Raw genomic sequence first — 23,680 nt, forward strand, 5'->3', positions numbered from 1 at the left:
ATTAAGACAACTTTAAACATCAGTCCTATTACTGAAGCCTCAATTTAAATGACAGTAGGCCTTTACTCAAAATCACAGCAGATGCAGCAATTTTCTAAGTACAGGTCAAAAGGCTCCAGAGCTGTTGCAAATGTTCCTACAGATTTCAGACTTCGGAGGTATTCACATCACATAACTTCAGCTGTCTAGAAGTCAGCATTTTGGGGTACCTCATCTCCTATATTTGGCACTTCCCATAACACCATGTTGCCAACACTGACTTTTCAGCTGTAACCAGCACATGTTACAGATGGAATTAACTGCATAATGGAAATACTGGATTTAGAAATAATTCTTTGTTAGAAGAAGCCAAGTTTCAGGGTTAATAACATAGAGGGAAATCAACCCAGCAAGATAGATGAAATATATAATCAGTGAAGTCATGTTGCTCAAAACAGTGCTTCGATAACTTCTACTTTTTAACTACTGTCATAAACAAATCAATAGATATCAGTCAATTTATCATTCTCTGTGATTAGAGATTAATTCCTGGGAAATTACTGCAATATCTTAGCACGATTAAACAGTATTAAATAATTGTTCCATGTGAAATAATGCTCCTCACCAGCACTGGCAACAACTCTGAACGTTATTTTGCTCAAGCAGAGATTAAAAGTTCTGGTCTATACTCCATTATTTTGGCCTCATTTGTTCAAATGTAAGGATGTACTCTACAGTTGTAACAGTGTTTAATTAGTGAAAATGCCTTTTGGGTTTATCAGCTGATGCCTCTATCTCAAGGTATGGTTAGCAAAGGAGATAAGAGTAGCTAACCCAGAGTAGGCAGCAGCTGCAGAATATACATGTACATTTAGGCATATGCTGAGAGAAGTCTACATGTGACTTGGGCACTGAGGGCCCACTGCGGTCAGCAGAGACATAGGACTCCATTCAGATTAGGTGTTAAGTGCTGTCTGACATATCTGGTCCCAATTGCTGCTACACAGGTCATTAATCTCCCATGGGTTCCTGTAGCATGTGTATCAGCCCACATGGATGTCTTGGATACTCAAGGACATCTTGATCAGCACTAGGCTCCTATATCCAGACAACTGGATTGAATTCTGAGGAAGCACAGCCAGCCAACCCCAGAGAATAATTCAGTTCACCCTGACATATTTGCCTACTCTTTGGCTCAGTTCTCCATACACAAGGATTTAGTGCTCTTTGGGATGCCATGAGACACCCAAGACATCCACTCATGGCTGGCAGAATTCCCCATGACCTACAAGGGACCCTGGCCAGGAGGCCAGGCAACTTAAACGACACTGTGTGCTGTCAGCCAACCAGGCATGCAAGTCTCTAGTGCCTGACCACTGAGCAGCTCTCTCCAGCCCAGGGATATCTCAGCTGGGATGCTGTTAACTGCAGTGGGCTGCTTGGCGCTGGAGCTCTCAATCTCCTACACTGAGGTTTCATAATTTCAAACTGAGTCCTACCCTGAATGCTGGTCAATTGTGTCTTGTCTTCTACTGTCTTACAAAAGAAGCTGGAGAGGCATCTGGGGAGTTTTATTTCTCAAGGGATTAGCAATACTCGTATATCCAAAAGGCCTGGAGAAATTCTCTTTTCTACTTTTTCACAGGTGCAGGAAACACTGGGAGAAGTTGATGATGCCTGCAGCTCTCAAGCAGAGGACCCTTAAGTAAACTTTCCCTGAAGTCACCTCTCCTCCCCTGACCTACCCTCCTTTCCCATAGCACATTAATCAGATGAGTCTTCAATACCACAACCCAGTCTCACCTGAAAGGCATCTGCCTCTTACTCCACATGCTACAAAATCAAGGTGCCAAGGAAGAACAGCAAAATAGAAGGAGGGAAGGGGAAGCATGTTGAGGAGTTTTTTGAGAGATTGATAACTCCACTAAAGTCACTCTTGCTGTAATCCCACTCCCTGTAATAAACTGCAGAGACAAACTCACCCCAATGCCCTGATGCTCTCATAAATTGTCTCATATGGGCCCAAACCAAAAGCTATAGAAATCAATGAATCTTCATTCCATGACTTTAACGATTTTGAAACGACCTTGGCATCATTTCTCCTGCTTCCCATTTTTTCTTCTCTATTTTCCCTCTGCTGCAAAATTTTACAGCTTCAAATATGCTGTGAATTATGGCAACCAGCTACAGAAATCTGATTATTCAGGCCTGTTCTGCCAGATAATCCATATGTGCAAATCAGTCTGTAAACAGGAATTTAGGCCTGCTGAAATTAAGGTGAGAGAAAACAGAAAGGAACTAGCCCTTGAAATGTAGATCTGCTACTGAATTTTAAAAAGATGTGGCCATGGTTAACCTGTTCCATCTGTGATACTGTCCTATAAATAATATTTTTCCTCTGGATTTGCATGTCTTCATAAATCTGGTGCAAGTTGACCATGTTCAATTTTAGCTACAAATGCTAAAATCCTTTATTAATCCATTGAACCAGCCCCAAGTGACACTTTCTCTTCTTATTTCAAAATTAGAGTGGCTGGACCAGGCTTATATCTGAGTAAAAAGGTAAGTCACTTTCCATGTTTCTCCTACCATGGGAGGCCATGATAGTTGATGTATCCAGTCACAATGCACCCAGCTAACTTGTATTATCCAGGCAACCCAAAAAGCGTGATAATGGCTTTGAATTAGTACAGCTGGGAACTTGCTATGAGTTAGCCAAACCAAGATGAAAAGTGCTGCTCTTTTTTCCCAACCTCCCGTGTTGAAACACATTTCAACAAAGACAACAAGAAGAGAGAAAGAGAAAAAAGAAAAAAACCTCAAACACAAAACCAAACAAAACCAAACAAAACCCCCCCAAAACAAAAAACCCACAACAACTCAGAATCAGAAAAATATTTCTGTTTTTCCTTAGCATAATATTTATACTTCTATACATCCATAATTCCCATTTACAGACACAACATACAGACAGGAAGATGAAGCACTGCTTAGGAAAGGATAAAGCTAGAGAGAAGCATGGGATGAAGAGAAGTCAAATTCATTCAAAAATACTAAAATCATCTCATGAGTGAATAAACTGAAGGTGGGCCAGCAGGAATCCTGTGGAAGATACTCAGAACCAGCTCAGAGCAGGTGAGGCGTCAGCTGAGACCTGCTCATCCCCATTGTCCTTAAGAACATATTGGATAAACATGTTTCAGGGATGGCATAGTTACAGTTCATTTTTCCTTGCATAAAAGGATTAGTAGGTGACCTGTAAGGAGCCATCCAGCCCTGTTTTTCCCAACTATAATTCTCAGTTACATAGGAAACTGGAACAACAAAAGGGGCCAGTATGTCCAGTATCGCACGTGGGTTCCCACCCCATACTCAGAAGTATAGCATGTCCCATGACATCCACAAACTTTGACACTGCCAGGAAAAACATTTGTTTAAAAGGGTACTGATTCTGATTTCATTTAAAACAAATAGCAGATGGTTTCCTACGCTCTTCCATGTAACCTAACAAGGCATTGTTGAAATGGCCTCTTCGATAAAGGCGTGAAAAATTTCTTTGGCTGAAAACTGTTAAATATTATAGTTGACTTACAATGAAAGGAATGAGTAGAAAGCAAGCTCTGTTGTACTGATTTCTAAGCACATCTCCTACGACCAGGATGAGAGTTTGCAGACTTCCAAACTGAGGTTTGTTGCAGAAATAATCTGCAGAAATAATGTGCTGGTTTAAAGGTAAAGCAGCAGGAGAAATGAATCCAACTCCAATGAGATTATAAGTCAGAGTTACAATTTAATAAAAATAATACCATAAATACAATTACATGGACAAACAATTGGTTTAACCCACAAAACCCACTGTATAACCTGGCACCCTGGGGCACGAACAAAATGTTGTTCATTGGCCCCTGTGCTGAGCCCCACGTGGTCCCCCGAATCCAAAAGTAAAAGGAGAGGAAAAACTTGTTGGTGCAAATGATGGTCGCAGTCTGGTTGAGAGTGGTGGTCGCAGTCTGGTCGAGGTTCTAGTCCTCCTCTGGATCCCACAAGTGGTACCAGAAGTCCCAAGACCCCAAGATTATATACACTCAGGTTCAGGCAGGAATGCCCAGTGCCTCCCCCAGGCCAGCACCCACCACAATGGGTGATTGTAAGTCATGGGTATGAGGACAGGAGCATCCTCCTATCTCACAGGCCTCTTAACAGCCAGCTTATAGCTTCCGGGGCCAAGCGTGCTCTGGGCAGCTGCTGCAAATGGTCTATTATTAACAGTTTCTAGGAAATGGCATGGAGGGTGTAGAATACACAGTTTGGGTTACACCCACACAGTGATGAACTGGTCCCAGCTGTTCTAACTAGGACAATTTCCTATTCTGCTATACCCAGGTAAATATTGAGCAGTTTCATTGACTTCAACAGAGGTTGAAGATAGAGTGTTACTTGTATTAGATGGAAGTCCACTGGAGTAATTTCCTTGGCTTTGAAGGACCATAGGATCAGGCCTTTTTACTCAGGAATTCCTGAGTCAGAAACAGGCCAGGAGAGTTAAACTCAGATTTTATCCTCAGAGTGTTGCACATAGTACATATACAGCACCCAGGACACCTGGAATACAAGTCTCATTCTCTTAACAGTGAAGAACTGACCTTTTACTGTCCCCTGTAAAATAAGATATTGAATCATTTATTAAATTATTGTTATTAGGGTTGTCAAACAGACAATTCTCAGTAAATGACTGAGAATTATTTTTTTCACCTTTACATCCTGTTTTGTTCCAGCTATGCAGCATGTGCCCTTGCATACCAACTAGATGAGGATCTGTTGCATGGTGTAGCAGCAGTGACGTGCTGTTTTGTTTAAGGGGCTCTATACTCAGTGAAGGGACCAGGATTTTGCAGGGTACTTAATGACCTTCCTTTCTTTTGAGTTCTCAGCTTTACCTAGTTGGTTTGGGGAGACAGTGAACAGAGTGTTTCTCTGCTTCATCTCAACAAAAATCTAAGTGGGTTCGCTGGAAGGCTTAGCTGAAGGGGTTGAGGACTTTTTATCCATCAAGACGCCCATTTATTTCAGTCCTCTCAAGCTGAAGTAATTATAGAATGACTAGATTTCTGATCCTAGTTCCACTATTAGTGGGAATTTATCCGCACTCCAAAAGCTGCCAGCTTCAACCAGCAGGCTGGGACAAAGGGCAAATGGGCAGCACAAGATGAGCATCATGGCTATCCTGCTAGCAGTACCTGAGATAGCTGGCTATAGCTAGCCTGCATATTTGCCCTGCATGACCCTTACTTCTGAGGCTGTTTGACAGACAGTTTTTCAGACAGACCAAAACCATGACAGTCCCTCCAGAAAGAACTCTTTGAAATAAAAATTATATCTTATACATAATCTTGTGGACTACAAATTTATGTTACTTAGGCTTTGTAAGTAAACAGAGAACATCAGCCACTAGATTACCATTCTGCATCAACTCCTGAGCAGCCAGTGCTTTACAGATTGCGACTCAGTAGGTGACACGATATTGTTCATTAAGTTTGGTGGGAAATGACACTACATTTTTCACAGTGTTTGAATGTGATTTGTCCACAGCACAAGTACATGGTGAACACTGCAATTGCCATTTCTCACTAATTATGTGGAAAAATCCAGCAAGGGAAAAAGAAATGCTTGCAATAGGTTTTTAGCTAACAAGAAAAGGAGAAGGACATGAAAGGTAAATGTAAATATCCACAAATAAATAGAATATTTTCTCCGTCCATAAAAAAAGCAGAACTATTACCAGAAAATTGTTTTTTGCCTTCAAGGGCTTTGAAGAAAGAAAAGGGAAGGTTAGATTGATAGCAAAGTGCAGGCTACTGAGTCAGTGCACAGAGCATGAGGAAACATGCCCAAGGCATGGCTGCTCAGGCAAAGCTGCTAGTTCATAAAGTTGATTGAAAAGGACAACAAACAAGGATGTGTTCAGGTGCTCTGGTTCCCACAACGGGCTATTTGAGCAAAGGCTTTTATGGGATTGCATTCAGAAGATTACACCCGAGATGTCAGCAATTCTGGTTCAGAAAGAAGATTAAAAATAACATTAATTAGGGTTTTAGCTATGTTATTAACTTTGTGCCCGTAATTTCAAGGACAAAATGGTCAGAGTGAATTTCCCCTCTCTTGCCCATTGTTCTTACAAATTAGTTCTGGGTATCACTGCAAGTAACGACCACAGGAGCATTCAGAACTTGTTAAATGCAAGAAGAGTTTAGCCCTGCTGTTGGAATTGACCCACCAGGAGAGGAATTCAGCCAAAAGAACAGCTATGTTTCATAACGGGGGAAAAAAATATTTGTATTCCATTTTTAGAGCTCATCCATTTTGCATTTCTTTTTCACAATCCTGTTAGCCAAAAAAACCTAAATGCATAATAAATGGTAGTACAATTTTTAAAAATTTTATTGTATGTACCAATTTTTGACATCTTTTAGGGGCATATTTTGCAGATGAGTGATAAGCACTGGTTTTATGCACTAATAGTTAGTGGAAAAGAAACATCCTGACATCTTTAGCCCCAACCACCAGTGTCCCCTTCAAGGCACTGAACTCTCCTAAATTCATTTGGAGTTTATTGGAATAGTCTTTCAGGTCTAGGAAGTAGGATGCAGTATAAAACAGACTCGGAGCAAGCCCATGCAGGACCCCAACTAACAGCAGGTTTAATTCTGACATATGCAAGCCAAAATGTCTGCAATAGGCTGACAACAGTCATCAGCAAAAACATGAGGAAAAACATATTTTTCTGGGCATCTTAATTACTCTCAGGAAAGAAAATCCCAATCCTGGACCAATTTTAAGGTAAGATGAGCACTTACCATAGGCAATCCCACTAGTGACTCAGGAAGGCAAACATCTTGATGCTGCTCCTTAATGTCTCCTCAGATTTGTACAGAACTACAAAATTGTTCCTTGACTCCCTCATCCTCAGCCCTTCTTCTCTGACCTTGCTAAAATACATTTTATTTCCTGTTTTTGCCTTTTCCCTCTGCCCTCTGAATTTGCCTGAGGTCTGAGAGTGGGCTCTTCACCCTCAATCCTGGCTGATATCCCTGGTTTTGACTGCCTGGTTGTTATCTGAACTCCTGCCCATTTCCAACTCAAAGCACAGTTCCAGCAGTCATGTGAGGAGTTTGGCCTTTAGTGTAAATTGATTCCATTTCTAACTCTTGTCGTGGAGGAATAAAGTATGGAGACATGAGAAGGCAGTGGGGAGGGAGGGCCAGATGAAAAAATAAATTGCTGTTTTAAAGGAAAAAAGCAGTAACTTGGGGTAGAGGAGTGGGGCTGTGGGGTGTAGGAATCTGAGTCACAGCTTTTCAACAACTGATTCTGGTAATTTTGTGAACATCTTTAAAATTCTTAACCCCACTCCACTTCCTTGAGCTGCTGCCCTTCAAAATAATCACTTTAAAAGGGCTAATAGCAGATAGTCCCTGCCAAGTATGAGGGACGAGCAACCTGCTGCACAGTGACCATGGAAGCTGACAGGCAGAGCACACATGGCACACAGAGAGCTGGAGCTCAGGGCTGTGACATCTTGAGGGACAGGAGAGATAAGGACTTTGGATCCCTATTCCTCCATCCCGTGCTTCACCCTGAGCCAAGATGCTTCAAATATCTGGTTAGTGGCATCTTGCTCTGGCTCCTGCAATTCTCTGCTGGCACATCTGACCTTTAATCTGGAAAGGAAACATTCAGCCTGGCCTTCTACCTTGGAAAGGATGCTGATGCCTGTCACGTATTTTCACTTGGAATGGAGTGGTCTCATTAATACAGTAGATAGCTGAGGTGACCCATGGGACAAACTAGATGGATATTTTGGGAATGGTGATTCCTAACTAAAAGCTCAGCTGGGAAGGACTTTCCATGTTTGTGAGTCTGCAGTTAGTTTGGTATTTATTTAGCTGCTAGTATGTGTGAGTTCCTCTGACACTAAACAAGCTCCAGCACACTTAGGGCTTTAAATATTCCTGTCTCAGAGCGTGGCATTGCCTTTGACCTTGATGGAGCTGGAGTATGCCTGGCTGTGGGACAAGCCCAGAATGTCCTTCAGAAGAGGACAGCATCTTCCATCACACACTACATCAGCAGCAGCGGGGGCCCAGGAGGCTCATGCCAGGGTCATAAAGGTCTTTCAGGGGGCATTGTCCATGGACCAGGCACTGTACTGGAAAGGCAGACAATATAGAGCAGAGCACAGTCCCAGAGCAAACATATTGTCACTTGGCACAATCAAGTGTTGTGTTTTTTAAGCTGACTGAGACCTATGTATGAGCTACAGCATATGGCACACCACAGGCTGTGGCTACATGGTCAGGGACAGCCTTTGGAATAGCAGGGGTGGACAGCCCACTGTATTCTTCTAGTCAGGCTTTGTGCTAAAAGTACTGCAGAAGAGAGTAAAAGGACTCCTTGTATGCAGGAAGAGATGCTTTTTGGATGGTAGTACACTGTCTAATTTTTTCAGAGGGCCTTATAAATGCTTTTCCTTGTGTCAAATAAAGTAACAAAGAGTAACAATGGGTAGGAACAAGAGGCTTACTCACTCCTACAGCAACTGAAAAATTCACATGCCTTGCAATAGCGTAATACATGCCCTTGATGACATGGTTATTTTTCTCCTATCATTTACTTTGGGGAGGATGGCTTATATGCATCCTCTGCATTACTATATATTATATTATTACTTCTCCGTGATTTTTGAGTGTCATTTATGCTAAGTTGGAGAAGAGTAGGAGAAGAAATGGCAGAGACTCATTAAATACAGTGCTCCAGATAATCAACAGTGATTAAGTAGTCCCGGTAGCCACATTTTCTGAGGATCTCACAGTCTTTTCTCAATGTATACTTTATCTCAAAGCATTTCTGTAATATTTTCTAAACTCACATAACAGAAAAATAATTAAAATACAGATAGTGAGTCTCATTTGCTTATCCATTACGGCACATCTGTACAAGGAAATAAAACAGCTGAGGAACTCTTATCTGACCAACTGGCTCAGCACAGTCTATATCCATGCAGATATACTCCTCCATCCATGTACTAAAACAGAGATGCCTCATCCAAACTGCCTGCAGGGAGCAGAATTATAGAATCATAGAATCATTTAGGTTGGAAAAGACCATAAGACCATCGAGTCAGACTGTTAACTAAGCACTGTCAAGTACACCACTAAACCATGTCCCTAATAGTCCTAGACTGTGCTAAATCAGAGTTTGTCTGACACATCAACAGCTAGGCCAGGTCAAAACAATGTGGGAAGTGTTCTATGAACTTGGCACAAATTGAGGTGATGGTGGGACGGTCTCTCTGAGCACCCCAAGCTGCCATTTGGGAGCACCTGCTTCCTAGCCAGGGCTGTGGATGAAGCCAGGTAGCAGCAAATCTGCACAGTGACTGTTTGGAGTTGTCAGTTGCAGATAGCAATGCCATGAAAAGTGACAGCAGTTGAGGACACTTCATCAAAAATGACACACATCAGAGCTCCTGTGATCAACACCATCCGATAGGTTATAGCAACAGTTTTCTGCAAAGAGTGCATGTGCAGAATTAACAGAAACATGACCTTGGCTGGTTTGCAAGTTACTGCAATAAGCCTGTGACAACTTTGTATTAGTTTAGTGCAAAACCCATTAGCAGTTGCATTAGAAGTGAACAGAGCTCTTCCTGTAGCCACTAGTATGTATCCCCTGCGATCATTTTCCCCTTATATAATATGTATATATATATATATATATTAATACCATCATTCAGTGCTTTTTCTGGACAGAAAACAGATCAGCACTTCCTAAAGCCTGGCACAAAATCGCTGAGCAGAAGGGAAAAATAACCCTCTATCAAAATCTTTCCTGGTGAGACCATATTCATCAAATATGAAGAAAAATCTGACAAGGTAAAACAATTTTTCAATATATCTGTTAAGTACTGCACTTCTTGAGAATCAAAAGTAAAAAATAGCACAAGCAACAGGTGCAGAACATCAGACGGTATGGGTTAGTAATGCCACCCTCCCTGATACTACATGGATGTCAGTGCCCAGTGAAACAAAAAAAAGACATTTTAAAATATACCTCATTTGATTGCTACTCAATGAATAATATTAGGAGTTCACAGATGAATATGCAGAAAGTATTTAATTTTATATTTATAGATATATACATATGTGTGTGTATAAAACCTCCCGCAAGCAATAGCTGGAGCTCTCAAAAATACATGAGCACATGTAAGGTATCTTTACTTCACCACCAGCTGGAGTTATTGCAGTTTACAATAATGGAATAAAAAAGAAAAAAAGGTCAAAATTCACAAAAGGCTCAGTTTCCTCCACATCCCCCAAAACAGAGTAGTGAAGTATGAGTGCCATTGGGCCAGGAACAAACAATGAGAAGCTGCACCATGAAGCCAGTCTTTCAGCTGAACTGGGCACCTTCAAAGTAAAGATTTTGTGACAATATCTGCTCAGTGTAAAATGCTGTTTGATGTGCAAAGATCAGTGGTGTTGCCAACAGCACAGACCTAATTGTCAGAGGTTTTATCAGCTTTCTAGCACACATCATGGTATCCCACTGTCAGAAAGCCTGAGCTGGGGGACCACAGGAAAAGAGAGGAGTCATTTGCCACCAATACGTTATTGCTCCTAGATTTATTTTGGTATCTTCATAGGTACTACCTATAAAGCACCAGTAATCACTTACATTTTTCACCTTTTTATAAATATAAACATAAACAACATAAACATTCTGACTCGGGATACTCAAATAATACGTTCACATAAAATTTCATTTTCAGATGCTACATTTTACAGTTATAAACTGTACTCAAAAAGTCCATAAAGAGCTTTACAGAGTGTCACTTGTGAGCTTCCTTAAACTTTTCCTTGCAGGCTTGTGGAGAAAAACTGTGACAATAAGTTTGAACCCAAACCAGAATCCATTTCAAGACAAGCAAATGTGAGTGTGAGACTCACTGAAGAACTTGACTCAGTGAGCAACCTGAAAGCTTTGTAGGTAAACAAAAAAGAAAGAACCTAGCATATTTCTGTGTGATTTGAGGGGAGCTGGAAAAGTAGAGACTGAAATACACCAAAATGAGGGGTGATCCCAAAGACAACAAATTCCCTCTCAGACTCCTTGAAGGCCTAGTAGATAGTTCAGGTACATGCATGAGCAGTCTGACTGGCACTGGGTGTTGGTGGCATGCAACAGAGCAGTGGGGAAACCCCGTGAGTCATTAGAGCTTCCCCAAAGTCATGCCACCAGGTTTCACAGCTCAGATGGAGTACCATGCTGGCACATTGAAGCTGCCAGTGGTACTTGAGCAATCTAGTTTTAAACCTGCTCAGATACTCTACTATTAGCTACAGCAAAGACATGGTCTTAATCTAGTTAAATTTATCTTACCCAGTAAGATAAACTGGGTATCTTACAAATTTCTGCCCTATATGGACGAGAAGCAATTGAGCAGATGGCTGCATATTTACTTGTTTTAAACTTTAACCTTCTTCCAGGCACATAACTCTTGCTCAGCCCAACAATAAATCACATTAAAGAAGGAAATATTTATCTACTCTCAAATAAAAAGAATGTTAATCCCAGGGTATGACATCATTTAAATCAAATTTAATTAATCCTCAAAATAGGAACTGATATGGGAAGAAATGTTGTGACATCTAAACAAGGACCCGGCATTTTCCTAATACAGAAGATTGTCACCTGTGAAAAATGGTAGATTAATCATACTGATTAAGTGTGATGCAAATATACTTGCAGTAATACTAGAAGATGATCTGAAAATGTTTTAACAGAAAACGAGGCAAGAACAGCAAGTTTCGTTCAGGCTCACTGCAAGCTCTATTCAAACAACAGGGTACAAACAACCTCATGCAAACCATTACCTCCTGCAACTGTAGCCTTCAGCAACAAACTTGGAGAAGCAGATAAAGAGGCTTTGCTCATGCAGCAATAGGCCTAGAGGCAGTCCTGGTACGTTATGCTAATTTTTTGGCAAAATGCCTATAAATTGTTATAAAGATGGCAAAGCCAAGCCCAAGCTGCAAGATTCCAATCTTTGGTTAGCATTGCCCCTTGCAGAAGGAGGTAAGACTAAACTCAAGGCCTCACTGATGTCAGGTCTCTTAAGTCCCACTGCTACCTACTAAAAAGCAGCAAATATGAGACCAAGTGATTCCCTTTTGAGTAAGACCTAGAGGGGGCAAAGACAGTAGCCTTGTGATTTCTTTTTAGTACTCTCTTGATTCCCTCTAACAGGGCATTAGATTGTCCCAAGAACACCTAACTGTCTCTAACAGCTTATGGCTCTAAGAAGCATCCTGGGGATCTGTTTTGGGGATTTGTTTTCTCCCTGGTAGGGATTCATTCTTCTGCTCAACAAACAGGCACAGTTTGGTTCTTTGTCAACCAAAAATTACCCAAGTATTCGAAGTGAACATAAACCTCATAGAGAATGCTTAGGTGCCAGAACCCCGAACACACCCATGAAGCAGAATTGTTAGCAGGGGCAAAACTCACCAACGGATATGAGCTAAAATCAAAGGTGTTGATTGCCATCAAGAAATTCCTTGCCATTCCCAATAAGAGGATCCTACAGTATCACATGAATCTGTAACACCATTTCTCCCATCTATCCCAGGAACAAGGCAGATCTATGGCCCAGACTCTTCCCACCTCCTCACCTCTTGTTGGGTTAGTAATTGTGCTAATTTTGTTTCATTACCAACCTGTGTCTCTCTCTAGGCCTGGATGTTTCTGAAATATGGTAGAACCTCCACCACTAGCTACTGAGCTCTTTCATGTATGATCAATAAAAAATTTGTAGAAGTCCATAACCCTTTGAAGCTGAGGATACGCTTGTTAGCCAGAGCATGCTGTGGCATACATCTGAAGTGTATTGCTCTTGGGGCTGCTGGCGCAGTGAGCAGCATGGACTCAGCACTTCCCAGAATAGTACTCCTAAGAAGTGTTCATTTTCATTTGAACACTTACTGCAAGCTGTGAGGCAGACGAGCCTCCCTCATGCTGTGCATGTTTATGTATAAATGTAAATCTTTCTTACCTTTCATCTGTGAAAGCTGAAACTTCACCAAATGTCCTCATTTTCTGAAAACCCACATGCAGGGGGTTTTCAGAAGAGCAGCTTTCCATATGGCGTAATGTACATTCCTCTAGACCTGTGCGAATCTAATTCTGGATTGTAATAAACAATTGCAGTATTATTTTTACTTGAACCAGGGAGGCTATTAAAGTATATTTCAGTTAATACGTTCTATACACAGTGAAATGCAGGAATACTTCTGGTGACTTCAAGACATTGAGAAGATTAATCATCCAGTTTTAGGGCAGGTCTACCCTGGGGCAACTATATTTGGGTTAGGAAAGAATTTCTGAGCTGCCTTTTCACCTCTGCTTAAGATGCCACCCTTTCAAATCATGTTTTGCTTAAGTAATTTTGACAAATTGCACACAGAGAAATCATGCCAAACGAGTATCAAATTCTGCAATAGGACATACTGAAACATCAAATCGGAGAAAATTATGCCTCTCTAAGCTGTTAAACTTTTCGCATCTCTACTTTTAAATAGATGGTGAGATTTCACTCCACAACAGTGTGCCCAAACAATAAGAAATCTTCTAATAACACAGAATCAACCCTACTTAGTGTCACTCTGCCTTAAGTTCACACTGCCTAATAGTTTGCAGTGCTCAAACAAATTCAGACCAACTGCAGATAGAGCAAACACCAAGTAAAAGCAATAGCAGTAACCTGACATCTGACGAGCAGGAAAGAGAACCAATGTCAGGGCATTTTCCACATCCTACCTCTAAAATGCTAAGCAGGGAGCCATGGTTTCAGTTTGTTTATAACATAGCTTCTCACAGTGCTTCTAGAGGGAAGCTGTCCTTTAACACAGGTCACCTACAACAAGGTCAACTCTAAATTTTGAGAAGCACTGATGACGTGCTTAGTAATTGCTATTAGGTATTACTTGGAAGAAGCCAAAATCAGGGATATTGACTATAAAATTGCTCAATATTGATCCAAAGTTGTACAGTTTACAGTATGCATCCTTGTGTTTTTGCCGTCTATGTCGAAAGACCCAAACAGCCTTCTCTCATCCCACTGTCCTCTGGGGAAGAAGCAGATGCAAACGATTTTTCCACCTGGAGAAAATTTTCAAGAACAGAAAAAAAAGATATTTCAGTTCATTTTTTATGATTGGGGTTTTTTTCATCATAGAGTTTCAGCAGAAAAGTCACTTTCAGATGAGCAAAGAGGAATTTCTACATGTAAATCTTGAAGTCTCTCATTTCATATCCTGAAAACCAATGGTTGCTCAGATCACATGCCTCTGACTGTGGCATCATCTATTTTCTCTTGTTCTAAGTTTGGTTCTGTGGAGGGGACAGAGTCCCTCTTTTCATTCCCTGTACAATATCTAGAACATGTCCTCTATCTACTACTACTACTAAGTGTAACAATAATACAAACAATAAGTAATAATTGAATAACTGGAAGAAACAGGTTGTTCTTTATGGCAGCAAGCCCTGAACAATGTAAAGCCTTATAAAGCAAAACTGTACCCAAAAGGCCAGGGAGAAACTTAAAAGCAGTTAATACATCACAATGAGTCACCAGTGCCCTGGCAGCCAGGAGGGCCAATTGTGTCCGGGGGAACTTCAGGCAAAGCATCACCAGCTGGTCGAGGGAGGGGATTGTCCTGCTCTGCTCTGCACTGGTGCAGCCTCACCTTGAATATTGTGTGCAGTTTTGGGTGCCACAATATAAGAAGGATATTAAGCTCTTAGAGAGTGTCCAAAGGAGGGCAACAAAGATGGTGAAGGGCCTCGAGGGGAAGCCATATGAGGAGCAGCTGAGGTCACTTGGTCTGTTCAGTCTGGAGAAGAGGATGCTGAGCGGAGACCTCACTGTTGTCTACAACTTCCATAGGAGGGGAAGAGGTGGGGCAGGCACTGATCTCTTCTCTGTGGTGATCAGGGACAGGACCTGATGGAATGGCCTGAAGTTGTGGCAGAGGAGGTTTAGTTTGGATATTAGAAAAAGGTTCTTCACTCAGAGGGTGGTTGGGCACTGGAACAGGCTCCTCAGGAAAGTGGTCACAGCACCAAGTCTGATAGAGTTCAAGAAGTGTTTGGACAGTGCTCTCAGGCACACGGTGTGACTCTTGGAGACATCCTGTGCAGGGCTAAGAGTTGGACTTGACGATCCTTGTGGGTCCCTTCCAACTCTCCATATTTTATGATTCTGTGAATAAACTGATTCTAATTTGCCAATAACTTAATTTTAAAAGTATATCAAGTAGCAGTAACCATAGTAGAGAATACTGCATGGTAGAGAATAACAATATGAATTCAAAGCACTATAATGGAAGTGGAAAATCTTACATATTCTTAGACAATGTCATAAAGCAGAAGGTATCCAATCAAGATGTTGATTCATCTTCAATTTCAGAATCATAAACCCAAAGAATTCTCATTATGTTTTTAATCCATGTGTCAGGTCACATGCCTTCGCTGGGACTCACCCAGGGTCTGCATCAAAACAACGGATCAAAAAGCTCACTCCAGTGGGCTCTCACTTGGGAATATGGAGGTGCAAGGACAGTTCATACCTGAAGATCTAATTCAGCTCTGTCTTCACAGAGAAGACAATATCCTATCTTTCCTCTCAGAAGATTTTGAACCCATAACATCAAAGCAGCAGGAGATAAATATTATTTTTCTAGAGGAGCAAACAGTGGCAACAGCACATGAAGTAAATTTTCTATCTTCAGTCTTGGTTTCTATACTTGAAACTGTGATGATTTCTCTAAACCAATGATACTAATGTAAAATTCATAATCCACAATTACATGTGCATTATAGTCATTATTAGTATCATAATGCTATTGAAATCAAGGTATGATCAAAGTAGTATGGATTTACCACAAACACTCTTTGCATTCTCCCACAGCCCTAACATCAGTCTGGTCATCTGTATTTTCTTTTTATTTTCTCTGACCTCAGATAATTTGCTCTACTTGAAGTTCATTCTGTTATTCTCACGCAACTGTTCTGAGTTTCTTATGGAATGATTGACAGATGAACAATTAGAAAATTCAGAAACAATTATCTCCATCATAAGATGTACTATAGTAATATGGAATTTTTTTAAGGAACTATTATTTAAGCTGTTTATAAAAATAGAACTGAAAAGAGTAATATTTCTGATCACTGAATGACAATGGAGCATATTTTTAGATCAACTTGCTTTTTAGATATATGCAAAAAATCCTCTCAGTATTTCTCCCTCACATGTTAACTTGAAAATTTACTCCACAACTTCAAGAATGAAGGCAGTACCTTCTCAAATCTACAACAGAAATAATAAAAGAACACTTCTGGCCTCTTGTTTTTGAAAGTGTCTTTTTTAAAGCATGGTAGATATGAAGAAACAGCCAGCACTGTTTTGCTGACGTGAGGCTTGCTGAGTTTGATACTCTCCTACAAGCTCTGTGGCTCACTGGTATCCAGGCTCAGCTTTACAGTAAGTATAGCCTGAAGCGAGGAATTCAGAGCTGCATGTACTGCTTTTGCTTCAATGGTGATGTAATGGAAGAGAGCTTTTCCTCTGATTAAGTTTCCCACCCACAGTCTTAAAAGATAAGCTGGGGGTCATGCAGAGTATGTTTAATGCCATGCAGTCTCTCTTCCACCACGTGCTTAGTTTCAAGTTCCTTATTATGAGAACTACATGAACCAGCTGAAAGGAGACAAAAGAGGAACAAAGAGGATGACTTGAAAATAAACAGTATTTAAAGAAATAGCAACTGGTTTAGCCTTTAGACAACAAGAAGCAACAAGAAATATAAGGGTGGGTATAACAAAAAGGAAAGGAATAAATTGCACTCCATCCTTGTCCTAAGGATGAGACAGAGCAAAATGGCTTTCAATATAGGCTAGATATTAGGGGTGTTCTTTCCAGCTCAGGCAGTCCCAAACACCTATCTGTAGACAACTGAAGGAAGATCCACATCTTGACTTCTTCTAGCAGAAAATTTGAACCCTACAGTTTTAGTAGATATATATACCTGTAGACACGTACAATTAGAGATTTAATCCCATGATGACTATTTGAAAGCCATTTCCCAGAGAAATTATTCAGTAAATAAACAGTACAGACCAGTCAGTACCGGAGAATTTTGCCTACAAAGTATGTGGTGTCTCCATCAACAGGCATTCTCAAGAAGTAGAACAAACACATTCAGGATTAATTTAGATGGAGATGATCTTGCTGTGGAGTATAATGATGGGTCAACTAATGTTTCTTCTCATACTATTTTCTATTATTTCTATGATTCTGCTTATAATCATAAAATCATAGAATGGTTTGGGCTGGAAGGGACCTTAAAGATCATCTAGTTCCAACCACCCTGCAATGGGCAGGGACATGTTTTACTTGACAAGTTTGTTCAGAGCTGCATCAAACCTGGCCTCAAACACTTCTAGGGCTGGGACATCCACAACTTCTCTAGACAACCTGTTCCAGTGTCTCACCAGCCTCTCAGCAGAGGACATAGAAATGTGGCCAGGAATGGGGGAAATAGGCTCCAAGGGACTCAAAGACTGGAGCAGAGTGAAGGTGAGTGTTTGAAGTAGTCATTGCCTTGCAAGTAAACTACAGACTGGAAACTGGAAACTGTTCTGTTGGTTCAAAAATCGGTAGAGAAATCAAAGTGAAACAAAGTCTAAGAACATGGATGCTCAGTCCCAACTATCATAGCATTTCTATCTCAAATACAACGAATAAATAAATACTGAGATGATTCAATGCTTGATTGCTTTCAGGACTTTGTTCAAAAAAAGAGGGCAGAAAAAATTGTATAAATAGAAGGAATAAAGAAAGTAGAGTCTCATCTCCAAGGAGATGAGGTATAAAGAACAGCAATCACTAAGAGAAAAGATATTACTACTATCTTATTAATGATATGCAAACCCAGTAAAAAAATGGTAGCTTGTTGTTAACGTTGTTAACAGCTTTTGGGCAAACTGCACAGTGAATTCTTACTGCAACCAATAGCTGTTTTGTTCATTTGTGATAACTCTTGCATTCACTTCCGAGCCATCATGAAACAGAACTACATACAGAATAACACCACTCCCCCTCCAGGAAAAAAAAAAACACCAGCATTGATTTTTCGGGTTTTTTTGCATCAGTAGGATCAAACTTCTCCAAAATGAAGGAAATCAAAATGGTATCACTTCACCTTACAAAAGCACTGACTACCCACAGTACAGAGCTATAAAACTCATAATAAAAGATACCATCAAGTGAAACAGCAGAATATGACTAAGTGTCATACTGGCTGCAGAAGAACAGAAAAGAGCTTATTCCTCTGTAATGCCCTGCCAATTTTTGCCAGCTGTGAAGAAAATAAAACATTTGAGTATCTGAAAATTATCACCCAAGTGCTCTTTCATTTGAATTTTTAACATTTAAAACATTTTCAGACAAAGAAAATTTCAGAGTGAAAATTTCATCCTAATCAAGGAATCAAAAACCCAACTAAAGATGGAAACACAAATTATTTTATTTAATGAAGATTCTGTAAAATGTATTAACCCAAAAGTTCTCAGTGTTTTAGGGTTTTTGATTCAAAATTTGAAACGCTGTAGCACTACTTTTGTTTGAATTTTCATTGCTTCAACATACAAATACACAATAGTAAATACATGGGATGAAGGCATTTTACACTCCCATATCCTTCTCTCTTTATTCCCTAAACCACAGCAACAGTCAAACAGATGAATATATGGGGTAAATAAAGACATTCCTAAAACGGGGACAAAATTGGTTTTCTTCAGCTACTATCAGGTTTCACCCTCTGCCAGTGTTCTCTGCAGCCTAAAGGGGATCATATGTGTGAAGAATCCTTCAGCATTGACCTTCTTCCTCTGGCTGTACAATGTCTGTTTTCCAATAGGCTGTTGCTTGAGGTGACTCCTATCCTTCCCAGTCCTCAGAAGCCAACATGTAAGCATCCTGCTAACTGAAAGGCTATTTAATATTCTTGTCAGTCATACTTCTTCAAACATCAAATTCGTGCTTCCTTGTGTTCTGCAGCAAATAAGATTCCCATGCTAGTTTTCAATCATACCTCTGGATATGTTGACAATGGATAATTCTCCTTCTTGCTGATGCTCTGGAAATTTTGAGAACAGCAAGCGTGACCCCTGCACTGACCCACTTCAGGGATGCCCCAAGTGATGTTTCCCAGCTGCAGAAAGTAGGTTTGCATCCACTTGATTCACTCTCTGGCAGGCACAGCAAGGGAATTTCTTCACTGCTTCCCCCACCCCCACCATTATTGACTCCTTTTGTGGCCTTAAAGTGCCTTAGGAGTTAGCTTGGTTTTATCATGATGCAGGAGAAGGCGATAATGGAATCAGGCATCTGTCCATGCTTGACTGTGTCCAAGGATGTGGGAGGAAATCTTTTTCTTTTTTTTTTTTAGCTTAAAAAAAAAGTGACTTATCAAAGGCAGATTTCTGCCTCCTGCTTATTCTTTTGATCGCTTCCCAGGCTGTGTCTCCCACAGCGCTGTAAGGTTGCAGAAGCACAGACCCGTACAAGTCAAAGGGTGTCAGAGCCTTCTCAGTCAGCAGGCAAATAAACAACAAAGTAAGAATGCTCACACTGAGACATGTGTCTCAGTCCAGCCCAGAATCTCTCCCTGTCAGTGGTCAGCTGAAGACATTTTCTGCCAAACATAAGAATTAAACAAATGTATAAAGGCTCCAGCAGGGCTGGAACTTGGGGCTGTCTTAGGGACTTGCTGAAATAGAGATTTCTACATTTCTATGTTTTTAACAGCCCTAGATGGATTTTTATTCCATGCACATATCCACTTTCTTTCTGAAAACATGGATAGTTTCAGGGAATTTTTCGGTTTTGTCTCTCTGAAAGCTGACATCTGACAATTTTATCTGATGCTGCCCAACTCCTCTATTAAGAAAGTATGGGTACTCTATTCATAGGGTTTGTGCTATTCATGATTTACAGATCCCTCTCATACCCTTTCTTGGTTGTGTCCTATTCAGGCTAAAGAATCTGTCTATTCAGCCACACCTCATGGAAAACCTGTCCCCTATCCCTGATCATCCATAATTCTCTTTTCTAATCCCACTGTATCTCTTTTGAAATATGAAGACAAGAGGTACTTGGAGTATTAAAAAACTGGAGCACCATAAACAGTGGCATAATGATGCTTTATGTTTCCTATTTTTTTCTTAGTATGTATTTCTTTCAGCCACAGCTGAACACTGACATTTTCATTACCATTCCAATATCCTTCACCCTACACAAAATCGATGGTTCTTCATTGTTGGATTTTAGTTTTTATGACCCTGAGAAATCCAACATCATAGTGAAATCTTGCCACTTTGTTTCCCACATCTTCTTCCCATCATGTATGAATATGTTGATCAGCACAGGTACATGGGCAATACATATTCTGTGTTGAAAAATACATTATTAATCTTCAACAAGAAATTACTACAGAAAGAAAATCCTCATTTTCAGAAAGAATAAAATGACTGTACAGTTTGCCAAAATTGTCCTCAAGAGGAAAAAGAGTAGGTCTAAACTCCTGATGGACATTCTCTTTAAAAGCTCAGCAAATAATGTATTCAGCACTGGCAATTATTGCAATAGCTTCTTTTATTCAAGGGTGCCCAAAATGTGTGTGGGTCTGCTCTCACAGACGTACTGATTTAAGGCTATAACAGCAAATATTTGTAGAAAGAAGTAATATCTAATTGGTTAAAAAAAAAATGCTGCCTGTTGATCAGATCTGCCAAGTAAATAAATGCCAATAGTTCTTGGTATAAGCTATTTATCTTAAATTGAAATGTAAAAGTGGGTAGCTTTTTTTAAATATACAAGACTTTGCAAAACCAAATCATGTCTAAAGAGTAAGTAACATAATACAATTCACATTAAAATCTTTAATGTTCCTGGCAGTGAAGATCAGAGAATTTAGGATTATGTGCATTAGGTAGGTCTGGAGTACAGTAACATTTTATGAATTGAGTAATTTTGTCTAGTATATTACTAAAGAGTCTCAGATTTATGTTAACATTATGTATAGTTTATGTAGAACATGTCTGAATAGACTGACAACTGTCATCCAAATAATTTTTATTCCATGTTTGACTTGTGTAATTATAATAGTTAGCAGTAAAATGCAGTACAACTCAGTCTGTGTCTGTTGTGGGCTGCCAGAAAAATGAGAAAGGCTTTGGTCTTTGACTATACAGAGAGAAAAATGGGACAAGGCATTTTTTTGTCCTCCAAAGAACCCAGGAATGGCAAGGGATCCGATTTGAAAAGAGAATGTACAATGGGACTGGATAAAAAAATGATGATTAATGAGAAGCTTCAGATTACATGTAATCACAGAAAAATAGGTCTGTAACAGACCTTGATCAGTCACCTAGTCCATCCTCCAATTTCAATGCCAGATCAATAGTACTTACTATTTGTCCAGTACCTACTAAAAGACATCCAGTAACGGAGACGCTATTACACCCTCTGTGATATAAAGCTGTGCCTCACTAATGTTACCATTAGAAAAGCTTTTCCTCCTTGATGCAATTTAAGTCCATTACATCTTACCCTACCTACCACGAAGAGATTATTCCCCTTCTCTTTGCAATAGCCATTTAAGTATATAAAGACTCTTAGTATGTCTGCCTTCTGCCTTCTTTCCTCTAGCCTGAACAACTCCAGCTCCTTCAGTCTTCCCAGTTCTATGTTCATCCTTGTTGCCACCTGCCCTGACTCCTGATGGTTCACATTCTTCTTGAGCTATGGTGTACAAAAATAGTCATTCCACTAATGTGCTACCAGTACTGCATAGAGCTCGCAGATTGCTTCCCACATGTACATCTTCCTGGAATGTTTACCATTTTTGCCATGAAAACACATTGTTGACTTATGTTCAGCTAGTGAGCTGTAGTAGACTTCATATTCCTTTCTGATAGATTACTTTTTCACCAATTGTTCTTTCCTGAATTTGTGCAATTTGTTACACCTGCCCAGGCTCAGCAGCTTGTGTTCATGCCCTCAACCTGTGCCTTATGTTTTCTAGACCAGTTTTCTAAATGGTAAGATCCTAATCCCCTCCTCCAGGATGCCTGCAATTCCTCACAGAACTGAACAGAACAGGACTTAGATTCCTAGAGGATCCTAGCTGGTAAATTCGTTTTGACACCAGCTGTTGATACCTACTCGATAGGCACAGTTATCTACCTAGTTAAGCTCCAGCTCCACACCAGCTCCACACAGACTACATTTCCCTAGCTTTTTATCAGAATACCAAGGTGCAATACAAGACAATGGAACACTACATTTCTGTATGATTCAGTTGCTGTGGTAACACAAATTAACTAGATGCACATTGTTGTAGCAGTTTTGTCAGATAAGCATGTAGGCTTTTCTACACAAATAACGGCAGAAGCTGCACAAGATTCTCAGATGAAAAAGTATCCACACAAAATGTGATGGCTGAAAAGGTAAAATAATGCCAGGTGGAGGCTAAGACAAAGAGCTGACAAATCATCTAGACATATCAAGAATGTCAGTTTAGAACCAAGGACCATTACTGTAGTTAAATGGAAGAAAAGGATAAGCATCTACCTGTAAAAGATACTCAAATGACTGAAGCAGAAAGCCAGCAAGAAATGGGCTTAATGTTCAAGACCTTCAAGTAAAGCAGCAGTTATTCAAGAAGACAAAAGCAGCAGGCACTAATACTACGACATTCTGCTGAAATCTGTTATCTGCTCTGGCATATTTGATAATCTCAAGCACAAGCTGGATCAAGAGAGTTTGGGCAGGGTTTACCTAAGAAGTGGGTTGTTGTGGATAGAGGTACAAAATGCAGGTTTCCCAGACTGAGAGGGTGAGGAGTAGGTTCAGTTATAGAGGCTGGACAGCTCTCTGGACATCTGCAGGAATACAAGGTGTATTCTCTCTGTCAGAAGCAGAAAATATTCAAGTCCTGAAAAACAGCTGCTGCTCATAAGGGAAGAGAGGAATTGGCAGATTAAATGCACAGCATAACTGAGAAGGTAAAGAAATTCTGAAAAGATGTGCATTTTTTTCATACTAAAAAAAGATAACTGATGCAAAGCTGCAAAAGAAAGTTTGAGTTGACAGAGATTCATAAAGAAGACTGAAGGAAAATCAAAGTTCATATGTATGGGACCAGTTATACACAAAAAGTATTGTTTATATACTTTTGCTATTCTGCATTGTCATCTTGTAGTTATACCAATACAGACTCTGGAAACAAAGAAGGTTCTGGTTTCCAAAGAGGGCAGCAGGTCCCATTTTTCCTTTTCTTCCTTTTAAGTACTGATTATCCTCCAGTGTGTTCTCATTCACTAACAACAACTTTTTCTTCCATTAGATGACTAGGAAAGTGTTATGAAACTTGTGAAAGTCCCAAAGAAGCTATGGAAATTCTGAGCTTCATCAAAACCTGAAGAACAGTGATGTGGGAGTGACTGGGGACATACTATGGGGAAGGAAGAGAGAGATGTGGGAAGTTCTGGAGGAATATGAATCCCCAGCCTCTCCTGT

General features: G+C 40.2%; 2 long non-coding RNA genes across 2 annotated transcripts in view; both read right to left on the reverse strand.

Moving 5' to 3' along the window:
- Nucleotides 1-15,951, reverse strand: part of LOC135409564 (uncharacterized) — a 46,209-nt gene extending 30,258 nt beyond the window's left edge. The window contains exon 1 of the long non-coding RNA XR_010428262.1: nt 6,834-15,951. This is a non-coding gene — a long non-coding RNA (uncharacterized LOC135409564). The remainder of the gene's footprint in view (nt 1-6,833) is intronic.
- The window catches only part of LOC135409565 (uncharacterized), an 80,846-nt gene that overhangs the window by 54,399 nt on the left and 2,767 nt on the right, over nt 1-23,680 (reverse strand). The gene's annotated exons all lie outside the window — the stretch shown is intronic.

Source organism: Pseudopipra pipra, chromosome 2 (genome assembly GCF_036250125.1).
Source record: "Pseudopipra pipra isolate bDixPip1 chromosome 2, bDixPip1.hap1, whole genome shotgun sequence".
In the NCBI taxonomy this organism is placed as follows: Eukaryota; Metazoa; Chordata; class Aves; order Passeriformes; family Pipridae; genus Pseudopipra; species Pseudopipra pipra.